The following is a 16,900-nucleotide window of genomic DNA, read 5'->3' on the forward strand; positions in this document are numbered from 1 at the left end:
TGTTGATTTTAACACACAAGCAAGTCAACACAGTTGAAAGCATCCCCTTGGGAGACCAAAATATTCTGGACTTTACAATGATGAACTTTTAAAATCACTAGCAAACCAGCTTGCTTGAGAAAGAAGGGAGATCAATTTACGTTTTTGTGTAAGAATGCAGCCAGATCAATCAGATATATGTGCTGAGCTTAGTCTTTTATCACCACGATGCCCTCCATATGTTTTGGTCTACAAGTCCAACAGCCATGGCAGCTGGGGCTGATGGGAGCCATGGTCCATCTGGAGAGCACCAGGTTGGCAATGGTTGTGGCAGCTGGTTAGGGGGTGTGGCTGGCAAGGAAAGATTTAGTGGTTGGCTAAGATCACCAGTCCCTGGTTGCCACTCCTTGCCATGACATAAACTCAGAGAGAACTTTCGCATCTCTTTCAAAGCAAAATAAATTTTCAGCTGAGCCAGTTCATAGATTTGTTGTACAGAGAGATTATTTGCATGTCGGGAAGTACACACAAACAACAATCACATGTTTTCTTCAGCCTCAAAAAGGCACATATTGTGAGGTTTTAGTAACATGGAAATATGTAAATCAATTTACAGATAGTGAATAGCAAGCAGCAGACAGCTGATCACCTGAACATTCTTTAACCAGTTGACAGCACCACTTGCTACCTTTCCACTGCCATACAGAAGGTTGGCAACAAGCATGGAGGGATAATAATAATAATAATAATAATAATAATAATAATAATAATAACAACAACAACAACAATAACAATTTATGCCATGCCCATCTGGGTGGGTTTCCCATCTGGCTGGGACAGTATGGTGTAGTGATTGGAATAAGACTTACTGGGCAACCTTGGGTCAGTCAGTCTCCCAGCCTAGCCTATTTCACGGGGTTGTGGTGAGGATAAAATGGGATGGGAAGAACCATGTGACCACCTCGAACTCCTTGAAGGAAGGGTAGAATATACATATATTTAAACAAATTGCAGGCGGGGGGAGAAAGAGAAAGACCTTGGTGCTAAAACATCCACTTTGCATGCGAAAGGTCCAGGTTCAATCCCAGGCAGCTCCAAATAGAGCTGGAAAGACAGAAGTTCAAACACTGCAGAGCTGCTACCAATAATTGTGCAGGCAATTCTTACTGAGCTAAATAGTCCCATAATTTTGGCTTTCTCTTGTTCCCATTAAGGCCCACCTTTCCCCTTGCATTACAAATGGAAGAAACACAAAATAACTGTCAACCTCCCTCAGTCTGGGGCTCCATGCAAGATCTCATCTTGTGGAATTGCATTGATCAGGAGAACGGTGATGAAGCAGCCCAGAACTACACAGGGGGAACTTGTCAATGATCTCAGGGCAGCTGGGACCATAGTCATCATGAAAACAGTTGGTAACACACTACGCCGTGAAGGACTGAGATCTTGCAGAGCCCGCAAGGTCCCCTTGCTGAAGACAGCACATGTACAGGCCCGTCTGCAGTTTGCCAATGCGCATCTGAATGACCCAGAGGAGAACTGGGTGAAAGTGTTGTGAGACCAAAATTGAGCTCTCTGGCATCAACTCAACTCGTGGTGTTTGGAGGAGGAGGAATGCTGCCTACGACCCCAAGAACACCATCTCCATCGTCAAACGTGGAGGGGGACACATTATGCTTTGGGGGTAGCCCCTTGTAATTCAGTCACTGCTGCCATGATGGTGTCTTCCCTTGACGGACCTGTAGTCCACTGTAACTTACGGACTCACTGTTAAGACCAAGTTCATGAAAGACAATCTTGCTCAGCTACGAGTGATCGCCAAAGAAGAGTCCTCTTCTCTAGCCACCATTCCTGATGGCGCAGAGAGAACAGAATCAGTGCCCATCCTCTAAGTCCCACCAGAGCTGAGAACGAGCAGAGGGTGAACCAATGCAGCTAACAATAAACAACTAAATCGTAGTGGAAAGGTTAACACTCTCTGCAGAGACATCCCGTGCTGATCTTCTGGTGTTTGTCACTGCAATGCCGCAAATACACTAACATTGGACTGAAAGGAACCTGATTTTTTATATATATGCAAGGAATAAAGTTGTGTCTTGCTCCTTTTGCAGGACAGTTGCCCAGGACCATCTATGTGCAAAATGTGTGCCTCAGGCCTGAGCGACATCTATATTGGGTGACTTTCTTCCTTTCCAAGAATCACCTTTCTGAATGACCTTTTGACAAGAAAAGTGCCCAAGGGTTGTAAAGAAATAGGAAGTCCACTTCTTAGAAACACTCTGCTGTCTTATCAGCAGGGACGGCTCTGTCCAGCCATACCAGTTTCTGCATCGCTTTTGACCACCAGCTTTTTCTGCCCCTTGGCTTTCCTGCCTCAGGAATCTCTGCCTTGAATGCAAACAGAACTACGTCTCCCAGAATGCAATGCCACATCACAGGGAGGGTTGAGGCTTTGAAAAACACATGAGCGTAAATTTCTCGGATTAAAAAAACAGAAAAGCAACAACCCAAAGAGGCGGGAGAGGAATCAAAGCCTCGAGCGTCATGTCTAGGAATAGAAACGGGAGTGCTGCCAAGTTATTACAGAAGATGAGTAATCCACTTAAGTCATTCCTCTAAACACCATTCCTTGTAAGAGAATTAAAATATCAGCTTACATCACCAAATGCAGCTCAGAGGCTGGACGAAATCTGTGCAGGCATTACGCTTGGATTGCAAGCATGAGTAAGATCTGGAGGGCAAATGAACAGACTGTTCAGGACTCAGATTCCAGAGGAGGAGGAGGAGGAAAGTGAGGCGGGCAAGATTTTAGTCCTTTCCAAGCAAGAAGCGGTCATAAAAACGCTGTCAGGAGATCTCTGTGAGAAATTAGAAGTAGAATTATAAGGAGACCAGGAAGGAGAAAAGACCACTGTATATTTTCAGCACTGTCCCATCAACATCTCTAGAGCAGAGCATCCCAAACGTCTGACACCAAGGCACCTTTAAATAACCCCCACAAAAGCCTGGCTCCAAACAGGCAGCTCATTGAATTGATAAAGCCTGAAAATGTTTACTTTTAGAGGTGAAACTATAACATCACTTGGGAGATTAGAGGATGTTATATCACAATGTTTTTCTTAAAACTTTAAAGAAACTGTGTATATTCCCTGATCTAAATTGCCCTCCAGATACTGCTCTTATCACCCTCCAGGGTGTAGGGGAAAAGACAGCTACAGTAGGGGAACCTGGCTTTTCAACAGCAGGTTCAATAGAATGTAGGAGAGGGCAATACTGGTCAGGGAGATTGTGTGAGTAGGGGAAATAGCTCCTCCCCTTTCCCCAGTGGTCTAAAGTAAATAAAAAGTCAGGAGATTTCTGTGTCTTTTCACCGTTAGGGGCCACAATCTATTTATTTAGTTACTTTATTTAACATAATTTATATGCCTCTTAATCATGGGGGTGGGGTGGGGTGGAACACGTTACACAATCTAGCCAAAGTGATGCAATTTTTTATCATCATTGTCGTCGTCGTTGTTGCTGTTAAATTTATCTCTCTACTGCTCTTCCTCCCAAGCAGCAGCCCGCAATCGAGTGCAGCACCATTAAACTACAGTGAGGCTAGAAGATGAAACCAATAAAAACAAATTCCTGACAGCAGAGCCAAACTTAAACATGCTGGTGCACACGACATCTGCTAGGACCCCGAGGCATTTACCTTCCAAAAGACCAGTTGAACATGTATATCTTCAGGTTGATGCCTGAAGACCACAAGCAGATTTCCACAGAGAGAGAATTCTGTGATTGGGGGGCTGCTACCAGGAAGGCCCTGCCCCATGGAATCACACGCATGCACTGGGCCAACCCCACTGGCAAGAAGTGAAGCAGGTCTTCCTCGCCAGGGTGTTGCTGCTCGGCTCCTTCCTGGGGCTGCTGCTGCTCTGGTTGTTGCTCTTGCCCCGCGCTAAAGAGCAGTGGCGTAGCGTGGGGGGTGCAGGGGGGGCCGGCCGCACCGGGCGCAACATCTGAGGTTAGGGCAAATCCACGGGTTAGGGGGCGCAAATCCACGGGTTAGGGGGCGCAAATTACTTGCCTTGCCCCGGGTGCTGACAACCCACGCTACGCCACTGCTGAAGAGCCCAGCCCGGGGGACAGGATCCGGGTGAGTCGCTGCTTCCCAGCAGAGGGAAGGCAGAGGAGGAGTGGGGTCTCTGGGCCTGGATGGACAGTGGACCTCCCCCCCGTCCCCGGCAGTGGCCCTTCTCCCTTTGCTGCCTGCCGCCCACCCACTTCGGAGCCGCTGGGCCAAAGCCCTCTTCCTCTCTGCCTGGGCGCCTTCCTCTTCAGCCTGGGCCAGCGGGCCGGAAGGGGGCATCTTCTGTGGCGGCTGCTGTCCCTGCCCAGGCTGAGGCCTGAGGAAGGGGGAGGGAGCAGTGAGGGGGGCAGCAGGGAGTTGTGGCCGACGAGGTGGCGGGGCTTGGGCCCTCCTACCGCAGTGGAGACTGTGGCCATGGGGGCTCCCAACTCCGCCTCTTTCTTCTTCCTCTCCCCCCCTCCCGTGGCGGTTCATTTTTTTTCAAAATATAGTCTGCCCCCCCCCCAAGGTCTGAGAGACAGTGAACCGGCCACCTGCTGAAAAAGTTTGAGGACCCCTGCTTGCCCTAGAAATGCCCAAAGATCGCTGAATAATTTGACCCCGAGACTTGACCATTCTGCTTATGAATGGGAGGAAGTCATCTTGGAGCAAAAACTTATGTGAGAGACTCCCCTGCGGGTGGGCAGTTGTACTGAGTCCATGCAGCCCTGAGGAAATGATCCAATCAGGATAATTTGGAATTGTTGCATGGAAAGAGGCAGTGCCAATGAGGCAGACCTTGCTGAGATGCAGGGGACAACAATTTCTGTTATTTGGTTAATAATGAGTATACTGTAGTTCTGAACACGAACGAGCTCTTTTCTCATGGACACAGGGCTGGCTCCAGACTTCAAGGGCCCGCCACCAAATGATCATGACGGTCCACTATCTCTTCATCTGACACTGCACCACCACCATTTGCCAACCCCCTCCCACCAGCCCCCAAGTGGCATTTTAGCAGTGAATGCTAAATTGGCTTCCATTTGTGAAAGCTGCCCGCCATTTTAATTTACCCAAAATGCAACACTTCAGCATTGACCTATAGCATTGACCCACGCTACTGGTCTGTTGGGCTTTATGAATTTTACAGATCTATGGACCAGGATATTGCATTTTGGTGGGTAAATTAAGGTGATGGGTGACCAATGTGGTGGGAGCCAATTCAAAGGAAAGACTGCCACTAGAACAGCCATCTATAGACCCTTCTGAGCTGACCAATTACAGTGGTACCTCTGGTTACGTACTTAATTTGTTCCGGAGGTCCGTACTTAACCTGAAACTGTTCTTAACCTGAAGCACCACTTTAGCTAATGGGACCTCCCGCTGCTGCCGCGCTGCCACCACATGATTTCTGTTCTCATCCTGAAGCAAAGTTCTTAACCTGAGGTACTGGATTAGCGGAGTCTGTAACCTGAAGCATCTGTAACCCAAGGTACCACTGTATTGACTTGGTATCAAGCCAAAATGGCACCCTAATGAGCTCTGATGCACACTTTTAAGATTCTTGTTCTACTGTGGTCATCTATAAACCAACTCCTGATACAGCCATCCATCCATAAGTCATCAAAATGGTTGCCGTTTTGTTTTCTACTTCTGCGCCTTTGACACAGAGGTGTTAAGCTGCCCCATCCCCACTGACCCTGGGACAGGCAAAAGTTCACCTACAGAATTTCTGTAGGCTTCTGTTACCAGCTCAGGCACTGGCTTATGTTATTTTAAAAAGTTGGCAGCTTTCAACTGCTGACTGTTACTCTGAAACTTCCCTTCCCTGGAGGCTCTAAGACCAAGCCTGAGCATCTTCTGTTGAGCATTCTGCACTTGGGGGGGGGGGGGGAATCCAAATTCCTTTTCTGAATATCGGTTAGACTTCATCTCAGTTGTTCAGATGTTTCTGTCTGTTATAGTGAAATGGGACAGGTTGCTATTTCAGCCACAAAACCATCTGTTAGACACCCGCCAAGCTGCTCTCTGCATCTCTCCCCAATCCCCGCCCTGCCACATCCCTCCAGGTGTGCTGCTGGCCAACTGTTCAAATTCTTTCTTCCCCTCCCTGCTAATTAACATGGGCACGTGCAAACCAATTGGCCAGATGTACTGGGGACAGCCCCAATTTTCTGTTCTCTCCTTTGGCCAACCACCAGTTCCTCTTTTGCCTTTGAGGGAGATTTGCAGGGACTGTGCCTTTGTCTTACTGTGAGATTGTGCGCAAATTTCAGCTCCATCCCTGGGGCCTCTCACCAAGCAAGGAAACAGAGTCATCATCTTGACTCCTATGTGGGCCAATTTATCACCGCCACCTGCCCAGAAAGTAAGGGTTGTCACCAATGACCTTCTCAAAGTAGACCCATTGAAACTAATGGACCCAAATAAATTGTGCCTATTGATTTCAATGGGTCTACTCCAAATAGGACTAGCACTGGCTGCAGTCCCATTGCACACTTCATAATGTGCTTGCACATGGGGCTACCTTTGAAGGTGACTTAGAAACTACAACTATTCCAGAACGCAGCTGCCAGACCACTGACTGGGAGTGGCCTCCAGGACCAAATAACAACGGTCCTAAAGGATCCATACCCTCCAACATTTCTCCAAAGAAAATAGGGGTCCCTTTACCCTTTACCTGTATTCCATCTTACTGGGTTGCCCCAGTCACTCTCGGCAGCTTCCAACATATATGAAAACATAATAAAACTATACAGGGCTGCTTTCAGGTGTCTTCTAAAGACTGCATAGTTACTTATCTCCTTGGCTCAGGGGTCGCATGACTCCATACCTTCCAACATTTCTCCAATGAAAATAGGGGTGTCCTAAGGAAAAGTCGGACATTCCAGGATCAAATCAGAAACTGGGACAGCTTCTGTAAATCTGGGACTGTCCCTGGAAAATGGGGACACTTGGAGGGTCTGAAGGATCTTCACTGGCTCCTAGGATGTTTCCAAGCACAATTCAAAGCCCCACAGACATAGAAAATGCTTGTGTTATTTTCTCCATAACCACTCAGGTTAAAAGGCAGGGTTACCAACTGACCAAGTAATTTTGCTCTGGGCTGCTCCCGTTCTTCGACAGCAGATGATCTAACAAAAAATTCAGCAGCTGAGGCTTCTCCAGGCATGGAGATAGGCTTCCTTGCACACTAATATCTGCATATCAGGCTCTTGTTGAAAGCACTGAAGGAGCAGGGGCCAGTTGGCGACCCTATGAAAATGGTGTTCCTTTAAAGAGGCTGTGATCGGTGCAAATTAAAGCTGCCCAAACTGTAATGAGATATCCTGAAGGGCTGGGCCAGTTTAACAGTTAAGGTCTAAAAATTTCAGTAGAAGCAACCTGTGGTTTGGTTGCATTCTTTCTAACCAGGGTCAAAGGAGTTGGGATATGACTCATTTTAAATTTTTTTACTTGTTCGTTTTCAGAACGGCTTGGGCTTTCCGGAGTTGTATTAATTGCGGTTTTGAGGTGTCTGACCAAATGAGTGAGTCTACAGGGACTTTCCAATATCAGAATGAAAGGCCCAGCTTTGCAAGCAGCAGCAGAGCTCACTCGCAAGAATATCAGGGCTGCTCCATGAGAGCAGGAGTCAAAGAGCCATTTGCACAAGGGCACCTGAACATGTAAGGTTGCCATGTTTTTCACCCGTCTGGCTCCTGTGCCTTTAACAGCAACCTGGTGCGGCCAAAATTAAGTTCCCTCCTCCACCACCCTCATCACTTTAACGCCAAACTGGGGAAAGCTTTGGTTTGTTGAATTTCTGCATGGAAGGCACAGAAGCAGGGCTAGACCCATTTTGATCAAATTGGGGAGAAATAGTGGGGAGGCTGGGGTTTAACAGCCTCAAACATCTCACAGATGAAAATCAGGAAGTTACTGTGTGTTTCTAGCATGCACACGCTTGTGTGCGTGCACACACACACACAGTGCCCTTGTCAGCACCAGCACAACCACAATTCTTCCATATTGTTGCACTTCCTTTTTGTGTTGTTGGGTTCTGTTTTGCAACAGTCTGCCCTTCCTTGATTTAAAAGCCAAGAGAGTGTTTGTTCTTTAGACTCAATATATCCTATCCTATTCTGTCCAAAAATATTACCCACACAGTAGGGCAGAGAGTCTCTGCCAGTTAGTGCAGACAACAATGATCAAATTAGAGCAAGAGTTTGACTCGGTACAAGAGATTTTTGTAGTGTCACCTAATAGTGAGCAATCTTTCAAGTTCTCCAGAACTCTTCATCAGGCTGCATGTTAAGCCAAAGATAGCGGGGGGCGGGGAGAGAGAAAAAGCTGCCTTGATGATGAAGACACAACATCTTCAGACTGAAACAGTTGTAAGAACATCTAGTCCAGCATCCTGTTCTCCCACTGATGAATAAGATGCCTACGGGAAGCCTCAGAGCAGGACCTGAGCACCACAGCGCCCTCCCCTGGGGACAGTGGAGGCAGAACACAGCCATCACGGCTGGTAGCCACAGGCAGCCTTCTCCTCCAATGGATGGCTTCCAGGAGCCATAATGCAGAGCAGACTGATTTTTTCAGATAACAGCAAGGCTTGTTTCAGGTTGCACCTCTCTCATCTAAGTCCATGCTGGTTTTGACCTATGAAGCTTCGTGGACCAGCTTTCCCCATATACAAAGCTACACGGACTCTGAGATCAGCATCTTGTTGGTGGCAAGGGAGAGAGAGAGAGAGAGAGAGAGAGAGAGAGAGAGAGAGAGAGATTGAGAGAGAGAGAATTCCTCGGATGACAAGATCAAGATTTGGGACAAGTACTATTTGGTAAAAGAACCCCAGCAGAGATTTAAAATTACAAAATATGCAGCAAAGCAAAGCGTGGAAATATAGGGTGTTAGACCTTTAATATACGCCCTTCTAAGTTAATTTCAAAGGTTTTTGTTTTGTTTTTTACAAAAACACAATGGTTGCGTTTATTGGTCCATGTGCTTTCTCACAAAACGGAATGGAACACCCATTGCCCCCCAGCCCTCGAAGCCACTTGGATGACCAGTGGCTGGTGGAATGAGTTGTGACAAGAATAGAGCCCCACCATCCTGAAGAGTGTGGCTGGGGGAAGGGCAGGCAGAAAGGGAGCAGCAGTGGGGGCAGTCCATCTGCTGGGGGGGGGGACGATGCAAGGCCTCTGTGTGTAGCCCCCTCGCAGCCCTTTGCTAGCCAGAGTCTGGCCCTCCGGCAGCCACCCAGTTCTTCTTTGGCAATGGCAAATGGCTTCGCCACCTTGATGGTGTTGCAGTCAGCAATGGTGACGTCCTTCAGGGGTTTGTCTTGACTGTCTTTGTATTCTCCACTTTTCTCACTACATCCATCCCTTCCAGGACTTTGCCAAAGACAACATGCTTGCCATCCAGCCATGACATCTTGACATTGGTGATGAAGAACTAAGAGCCACTGGTGTCCTTACCAGCACTGGCCATGCTCCCCCAGCCAGGCCCATAGTGCTTCAGCTTGAAGTTCTCATCAGGGAAATGGTCCCCGTCGATGCTTTTACCTCCTGTTCCATCTCCCCAGGTGAAGTCTTCCCCCTGGATCATGAAGTCCTGGATCACACAGTGAAACTTGCTGCCTTTGTAGCCAAAGCCTTTCTCTCCTGTGGACAAGGCGACAAAATTCTCAACCGTCCTCAGAACTGTCTTTCCAAAAAAGCCGATGACAACTCACCCCACATCTTCATCCCCAATCTGCAGATCAGAATACACCTTGGCCATGACCTTGGGCCCCTTCTTGCGCTCCTCCACATGAGCAGCCGGGAAAAGCAGCAGCAGCAGCAGCAGAGAGCCGCCCAGGCCCAGCAAGGCTGTGACTGCCAGCAGCTTCCTCTTCCTACCCCCGCAGCCCCAGCAGCGCCAACCCGGCCACAGTGCCCGCCAGGCAGCCAGCATCCGCCCCCTTGCCTTCTCTCTTTAAGTTCATTCCAAATTTCCCCTCTTCCACTAACATAGAAAAAGATCATATATTTGGTTAAGCTAAAAATTGGTTTACTTACAAACTCTCCAAATGTCAGGTCCATGTGTTCATACATCAGTCAGAAAACACAGGCAGTAAAGCTTGGCTTAGTTACAGTGGTGAAAGTTCCTAAATTATTGGTATATGGGCACAAGAAAGGCTTGTTAAAGCCATGGAATCTGAGCTTGGAGCTCAGGCCTCTCTCTCTACACGCTGAGCTTCTCAGGTGAACAGTAGGCTTGGTTACTTTCCTCTCAAGGAGCAGGTGATGTGGCAGGTCAGTTTAAGGCATTAATCTGTCCATGCATTAATTAGACGTAAGCGTTTTGGTTATATGAGGCTGGTTATGAGGCCCTTCTCTTTGTGTCGCATCTGAGAGATATTCAGAGGTTGGCAATGAGAGAAGCAGCCTTTTCTGCAGTTGTCTCCCATTTAAAGAGGATTCCTGTGGAATGCTTTCCCCACGAAGGCCTGCCGTTGACATCTTTCCAGCTCCAGGCAAAGAAGTTTTAGTTCTCATGGACATTTGGACAGCATTGATTCTCAAGCATTTGGTGATTACTAGTGTTCATCCTGTGTGGAATTCTACTATTTTAAATTATTTTTCTTCGAATGAACACTTGTAGTAGTCTGCATTGATATTTTATTACAGTGGCACCTTGGTTCTCAAACGCCTTGGTTCCCAAATGCCAAAAACCTGGAAGTAAGTATTCCAGTGAGAAAAAATTGAGAGCTAAGCCGAAGTCACAAGAGATTCTAAGAGAAATAAAGATCTATCAAATGCAATATATGGAATTGATGAATCAGGAAATAGAATGGAAAATTAAACAAATGAGACAGAAGACATTTGAATCGGCGGACAAATGTGGGAAATTACTGGCTTGGCAACTGAAAAAAAGACAAAAATTAAATACAATTACAAACCTGGAAGTAGAAGGAAAAGACATAAACAATCCAAATGAGATCAGAAATTGTTTCCAGAAGTACTTCAAGCAATTATATGCACAAGGGCCACAGAATGAAAGGGACATCGATGGATTTTTGAAAACAAATGGATTACAAAAAATTTCACAGGAAAGTAAAATACTGTTGAACTGTAAAATAACAGATCAGGAGATAGAAGGTGCCATTTTAAATATGCAATTGGGCAAATCTCCGGGACCGGATGGACTGACTTCCAGATATTATAGATCTTTGAAGGACTGGATAATTCAACCTCTGAAGGAAGTCTGTAATGAGTTTTTGGAAGGGAAAAGGGCACCAGAATCGTGGAAAGAGGCCTACATTACACTTATACCGAAAACAGAGACTGAAAAGACTCAACTTAAAAACTACCGTCCCATATCCTTATTAAATGTGGATTACAAAATTTTTGCTGACATTTTGGCCAAGAGATTGAAAAGAGTATTGATTGAAGAGATACATAAGGACCAAGCGGGCTTTCTGCCGGGAAGACATATATCTGATAACTTGAGGAATGTAATTGACATCTTGGAAAAGTTAGATGTGAACATAAATACTAAAGCTGTTTTGATATTTGTGGACGCGGAGAAAGCCTTTGACAACATTTCTTGGAGCTTTATGAAAAAGAACTTACAGGGTATGGGGGTAGGCCAAGGTTTTGAAAATGGTATAAGCGCAATATACTCTGAACAAAAGGCTAAATTAATTGTAAATAATGTGGTTACGGAACAACTTAAGATAGAAAAAGGGACACGACAAGGGTGCCCAATTTCCCCTTTACTTTTTATATCGGTCCTGGAGGTTTTGCTGAATATGATTAGAAGGGACCGGTTGGTTAAAGGCATACAGGTCGGAGCCAAACAGTATAAATTGAGAGCATTTGCAGATGACCTAGTTTTGACGTTACAGGAGCCAGAATCTAGTACCAAAAGAAGTTTTAGAATTAATTCAAGAATTTGGTCAGGTGGCAGGATTTAAACTGAACAAGTCCAAAACTAAGGTTTTAGAGAAAAATTTGACATTGTTTGAAAAAGAGAAATTTCAGAATGAAACAGGTTTGACTGTGGTGAAGAAAGTGAAATATCTGGGGATTAATATGACAGCTAAAAATGGGAATTTATTTAAAAATAATTATGAGAAATGCTGGTTAGAAGTGAAAAAAGATCTTGAAATATGGTCAAATTTGAAGCTTTCCTTGATGGGTCGAATTGCAGCTATAAAGATGAATGTATTGCCTAAAATGTTATTTTTGTTTCAAACATTGCAAATCGTGGACAAGATGGATTGTTTTAAGAAGTGGCAGAAAGACATTTCTAAATTTGTCTGGCAGGGCAAGAAGCCCAGGATAAAATATAAGATTTTAACTGATGCAAAAGAAAGGGGTGGTTTTGCCCTGCCAGACTTAAAACTTTACTATGAATCAGCAGCATTCTGCTGGTTGAAAGACTGGCTGCTTCTTGAAAACACAGACATTTTGGACTTAGAAGGTTTTAACAACGTTTTTGGATGGCATGCATATTTGTGGTATGACAAGGTTAAAGCACATAAAGCATTTAAAAATCATACTGTTAGGAGATCTTTGTTTAATGTTTGGATCAGATACAAGGATTTATTGGAAAATAAGACCCCAAGGTGGTTGTCACCAATGGAAGCGAAAGCCCAGAAAAAGCTCAATATGGAGGCCAAATGGCCGAAATATTGGGAAATTTTGGAACAAGAAGGAGACAGATTGAAATTGCAGAGCTTTGAGAAACTAAAAAGCAAAGTGCGAGACTGGCTTCATTATTTTCAGATAATGGAGGCTTACAATTTGGACAAGAAAATTGGCTTCCAGGTGGAAAACTCTAAACTAGAAACAGAAGTGCTAGAACCTAAAACTAAGATCATGTCAAAAATGTATAACTTGCTGCTGAAATGGAATACACAGCATGAAACGGTTAAGTCAGCTATGATTAAATGGGCACAAGATGTTGGACATAACATTATGTTTGCTGACTGGGAACAGTTATGGACCACCAGTATGAAATTTACGGCATGTAATGCCCTAAGAGAGAATATTATGAAAATGATATACAGGTGGTACATGACACCAGTCAAGCTTGCAAAAATATATCATTTGCCTGATAATAAATGTTGGAAATGTAAGGAGGTTGAAGGTACATTCTTTCACCTTTGGTGGACGTGCCCAAAGATTAAGGCTTTCTGGGAAATGATTTATAATGAAATGAAAAAGGTATTTAAGTATACCTTCTTGAAGAAACCAGAGGCTTTTCTCTTGGGCATAGTCGGCCATTTGGTGCCAAAGAAGGACAGAACTTTTTTTATGTATGCCACAACGGCAGCAAGGATACTTATAGCAAAGCACTGGAAGACGCAAGATTTACCCACTCTGGAAGAATGGCAGATGAAGTTGATTGACTGTATGGGACTGAATCCGCGACCAGGGAGAAGAGTCGGCAGAAGAAGATTGGAAGAAATTTAAGGACTATTTACAGAAATATTGCAAAATTAATGAACTTTGAAAGATGCTGTATTGAACTTATGTGGTCTCTAGCTGTTATGATAAAAAGAACTGGGATTAATATTGTTTAAGTCATAAAACTTAAAAAGTTGATTGGAAAATAAGGTGTTAGTTAAAAGGAATGTTAAGAGATTAGGATTTGCTGGATTAACAATTTGAACTAGAAAACAAGAAGGGGAGGTATGAGGAAGTCAAAGAAACATGTTATTGAAAAATTGTTATCGAAATTGATTTGTTTTTAATATTTTTCTTTTTCTTTTTCTTTTTGTGTTTGTATAAAATTGGAAAATTGAATAAATATTCATAAAAAAAAGGAAGTAAGTATTCCGGTTTTCAAACGTTTTTCGGAAGCCGAACATCCGATGCGGCTGTCGGCTATTGTTTCCAGGGCACCTGCACCAATCAGAAGCTGCGCCTTGGTTTTCAGAAGTCAAACGGATTTCCGGAACCGATTAAGTTTGGTGCTTTGGTTTTTGCTATTTATTTTCCTTTTATTTATTTATTATTATTATTTTGAGGCTTCTTCGGTTAATTTGTTTTTGTGACTGTGTGGAACCCAGTTCAGCTACTGATTGATTGCGTTACTGCAGAAGTGGTTAAAAGCCCCCCATCCAAACATTTATTATCATCAGTGTAGGTAAGGAAAAAAATTAATTTTAATTTTTATCATCTACAATACTGTCATATTTATTTTATAGTATTGCTTTCATTTTATGGATCAGTGGTCTTGTTAAATAGTAACATTCATGTTAAATTGCTGTTTTAGGAGTTGCTTTTAAAAGTCTGGAACGGATAATGCGTTTTGCATTACTTTCTATGGGAAAGTGCGCCTTGGTTTTGGAACGCTTTGGTTTTGGAACAGACTTCCAGAGCAGATTAAGTCTGAGAACCAAGGTACCACTGTGCTGTTAATCACTTTAGGATACCTCTGGATGCATGACATTATATGTAAATATAATAAACTCTCTGTGGCGCAATGGGTTAGTGCATTTCTGTTAACCAGAAAGCTGGTGGTTTGAACCCACTCAGAGACAGCTGTGGGCAGGATTCCTGCACTGCAGGGGGTTGGGTTGGATGACCCTCGGGGTCCCTTCCAACTCTATAATTCTACAATTCTGATCCAACTAAACCATTGGGGAAAAGAAACAAAAATTGCAGGATTTTTTTAAAAATCCAGCCATAATTGGATTTCTCAGGTCCCTTGAGAGGCAGAGAGAAGAAGTGAAGAGAAACATGGCAGCAGTGGCAGCAGCCGTTAAGAGGAGCAAAGTTTTTTAAGAAGTATTTTAAGAAGCCAAGAGGGATGAATGAATCTGTCAGTTTCTGTTTCTCTTCTCATTTTTTCCAATCTTACCTTCTGTTCTCCACATTTCTGCATCAGTTTGCATTTTCTTTTTTAAAAAAAAGATTCATCATGAAAATTCATCAGCATTAAATGCAAATTTCTCCTAAAGTACCTATTTACGTATGCATTTCCCCATCTTGCAAGAAATTTCCTGTAATATTATGCATTAGTGTATGTTGTTTTTACTAACATATGCATTATATACACACATTTTCCCAATGTAGACGTTTTTGTACATTTGCAATTTTGCGCTACAAAATGTGGATAAGTGCGAATTTTAAAGGACACCTGCTCTTCAGTTTGCACATGGTTTTGGGAAGTGCGAATTAGGTGAGGCTTGCCAGTGTTGAATTCCTCCTTCATTCCTTAGGCAACAGCAGTGAGTTCTCCTTCTCCTCCTCCCTCTCCTCCACCCAGAGGTCCTTCTTCAGAGCCAGGCATTTGGGCCACAAGAGTGTCTGTGCTGCTCTGCCACAGCAGCCCCCTGGCCCTTTCTCAGAGCGGAGGGGAGCAGGGAGGAAATCCCTCCAGGGGGCCTAGAGGAAGAGCAGTACTTGAAGAAACTCAGGCTGGAAGGGCTTGCCACAACATCTGTGTCCCTGCCAGGGGCCTGGTGCTTCAATGGCCACTTAAAGGTAAAGGTAAAGGGACCCCTGACCATTAGGTCCAGTCGTGACTGACTCTGGGGTCGCGGTGCTCATCTTGCTTTATTGGCCGAGGGAGCCGGCGTACAGCTTCTGGGTCATGTGGTCAGCTTCTAAGCCGCTTCTGGCGAACCAGAGCAGCACTCGGAAACACCGTTTACCTTCCCGCCAGAGTGGTACCTATTTATCTACTTGCACTTTGACGTGCTTTCGAACTGCTAAGTTGGCAGGAGCAGGGACTGACCAATGGGAGCTCACCCCGTTGTGGGGATTCGAACCACTGACCTTCTGATCGGCAAGTCCTAGGCTCTGTGGTTTAATCCACAGCGCCACCCACATCCCTTTTGATGGCCACTTACACATTGCCAAAAGGGAGGGCAAAAAAGGACACTGATTTGCATACACTCAGTTAGAAATAAATTACTATTATTTAACTAGAAATCCAATTCACCTTGGGATGGCTCTGGCCAGTTGACTGCCATGCCCGCCTGCTCAGTCGGGTGTCGGGGTGCTGCTAAGTGTGGAAGGGCAATGCCAGGCCCTCCCTCACCTCCCTGTTCTTCCATCTGATGGAAGAGGACTTGGAACGGGCAGCCCTTCAACCAAAGGACAGGCCTCTGTTAAGCAGGGTGCACAGCCACCCTCACGAGGAGACCGGTGGGAATCCCAGGCAAGCCACTCAGCTTCCTAAGCAAAGAACAGGACAGAAGTGTGAGAGGCTGTTATATGCTGTATATATTATATGTTAACCAACCAAAGCATGAAGCCAGTTTTCATTTCTGTATTCTGAAACCCGTTCCATTTAGCTGATCTGGTGGGAACCAGGCTATTATATCGAGAGAACACTATTCTCTTTATACTAAGAATCCCCTTTATAATCTAACCACGTTTAAAACGGTTTTTAAAAATCCCCACTTTGTGACTCAAACAAAGCCAGCAAAAACATCAAATGGGCTTGTTAAAAAAACAGTTTTATGAAAGGCAGCATAAACAGGTAAGAAATGACTGATCAAAGCTGCCAGATTCTGAGCTGCAGCAAAGGAAGCAAAATGGGGTGCGGAAGAACCTGGGTTAATGTTAGGTCACGCGACTCCATCTGACATTCTTCCAAGTGCTACAAGCTGCTGATTCCCATCATGCAAAGACAGAGTTTAATCTCCATGGGAGAATTTCACATCTCACGAATCTCAGTCTTTATTCTGCCCAGGGCATATGCCAGATTTAAGGCTGCCAATACACCAGGAAAAAATACCCCACTGGTTCTGTTTCTGTGCTTTTAATAACAGATTAACCTCCAGAATCATCAGGTGATATGTTTAGCCTGGAAAAGAGGAGACTGAGAGGAGATATGATGGCCATCTTCAATTCTCTCAAGGGCTGTCACATG

At 44.7% G+C, this 16,900-nt stretch overlaps 1 pseudogene across 1 annotated transcript; it reads right to left on the minus strand.

Moving 5' to 3' along the window:
* Window positions 1-8,984: 8,984 nt before the first annotated feature.
* Window positions 8,985-9,976, minus strand: LOC310768117 (peptidyl-prolyl cis-trans isomerase B-like; annotated as a pseudogene). Its single transcript has one exon. The product of its transcript is annotated as a peptidyl-prolyl cis-trans isomerase B-like (transcript).
* Between the last annotated feature and the right edge of the window lie 6,924 nt (window positions 9,977-16,900).

This window comes from Podarcis filfolensis (genome assembly GCF_964270895.1).
Source record: "Podarcis filfolensis genome assembly, chromosome: 8".
Taxonomy (NCBI): Eukaryota; Metazoa; Chordata; class Lepidosauria; order Squamata; family Lacertidae; genus Podarcis; species Podarcis filfolensis.